Source organism: Delphinapterus leucas, chromosome 2 (assembly GCF_059928025.1).
Source record: "Delphinapterus leucas isolate spDelLeu-1000000601 "Yukka" chromosome 2, BTC_Dleu_Yukka2, whole genome shotgun sequence".
Taxonomy (NCBI): Eukaryota; Metazoa; Chordata; class Mammalia; order Artiodactyla; family Monodontidae; genus Delphinapterus; species Delphinapterus leucas.
The window spans coordinates 126,971,297-126,973,291 of record NC_143130.1 but is presented as its reverse complement, the minus strand read 5'-3'; positions in this window follow the sequence as shown (position 1 = coordinate 126,973,291).

The window sequence follows — 1,995 nt, the reverse complement described above, 5'->3', positions numbered from 1 at the left end:
GCTTTGTGTGTGTCCATTGTTGTGAATTGACCCAAGCTAACTTTGTCATGCTTAGCTCTTAGGTTCTTTTAGGTAGATAGTGGCCACAGAAGTTGAGTTGGATTTGGGATAGCCACTCCTTTACATCCTGATTACCAGGTTATAATGAAAACATGTCTTAGGCTAAATACTGCTGCACATTTAGACACTTATTAAAGAAACATTCATTAACAAAGCAGGCACAAAAGAGTTCAGTTGATAAGTTCATTGCAGTCCCAGCTTTTTATCTTTTTAGATTCTTGAACCAGCCTTATAAGAGGGGTTTACTTGAGGCAGACATGGCAACATTCTAGAGGTTTCTGTTATTTTTATGGCCAGCATCAGATAACCAATAGACCTCCTAAAGGAAGAGCTGTAAACCTAGGTACTATCTTTAAGGAAGTTGTGAACTACAGGCCTGAAAGGATTCTGATAACCTGTCCATACAAGGGTTGGAAATGTATTTGTAGACAGTCTACATATCTTGAAACTTTAATTTCACCAGTAAGAGCAACTTTTTGGTGTCATGTTAGGCTACAAGCCACTATTTCCCAATAAATATCCCGACATTTAGTATACTAATTAGCAAAACATTGGATACCGATCAAATTATGGATAAGAGATGTATTTGTAGCTGCCTTGAGAATGGGTTTCCTGGTTAGCATGCCAGCTAACCATCCCTCAGATGCGTTCTTAATAAGGGCAACTCCTAGAGTTGAAGTAGAAACAACATATATGCTGAAGTATTTAAAGTATTATAGATGACATATGTTTATACATGTTTTGAGAGTGCATATTAAAATATTGGATTTAGATTTCTTGACTGGATGCCTTTGAAGTTCTGCTTTTTAATTCTAAGACATGCACAGATAGCTCTTACATTACACAGAAAATCTGTCAGCAGACAGTTATTAAGAGCTTAATATGTTTAAGACATGATGGAAGGTATAGAGTAGTAACAAGCCTTATCTTAACAATCTGCTTGAGGAATGAAAAAGACACCTCGGTTGCTTTTTGGGGGTTTTTTTGTTTTGTTTTTTTCAGGGAGGGAGAATTGAAGAGATAATGCTACTCTAGCAGAGCTCTACTGGTGCCTCTCATGTTCTTTCTAAAATTACTAGATGCTTCTCTTGTTTGGGGCCAGTGCAGTAATGGAAGTAGAAGTTTCAACTCAGTTTGGAAGACTGTGATGAGAGGATTGTAGGAATCAGCAATAGACTCATAATGGGATACAAAAAGCTGTTCCAGGTGTCCAAACTCAAGGCTAGGAGTAAAATTGAGTTCTGTGTCAAGGTAGTATTAAAACAGTACACATGGGTTTTGATACGTCTTCCAGGCTTTTTTTTGAGGGGGGGAGTGTTGGGTCTTCGTTTCTGTGCGAGGGCTTTCTTTAGTTGCGGCGAGCGGGGGGCCACTCTTCATCGCGGTGCGCGGGCCTCACTGTCACGGCATCTCTTGTTGCAGAGCACAGGCTCCAGACGCGCAGGCTCAGTAGTTGTGGCTCACGGGCCCAGCCGCTCCGTGGCATGGGGGATCTTCCCAGACCAGGGCTCTAACCCCTGTCCCCTGCATTGGCAGGCAGATTCTCAACCACTGCACCACCAGGGAAGCCCCTTTTTTTCCCCTCTTTTTAATAGAAATGGAATCTGCATGTACCCATCACCCAGCTTCAACAATTAAGCACATTTTGTTAATCCTACTTTTCCTTATCTATTCACCCTTTTATTTTTTTTGGCTGAACTATTTTAGAGAGAATCCCAAACATGCAATATAATATGACTGGTAAATAATTGAGGCTGCATCTATAAGTGATAAGGACACTTAAAATTTTCATTCTGTAAGCTACACCAATATAATCACACTTAAAAATTGAATACTTTTATTTAGTATAGTCTGTATTCAAATTTCTCTTATTGTCTCAAAAATTTTTTTCTGTTAGTTGGTTGAGTCAGGATCTAAATAAGGTTTATACATTGC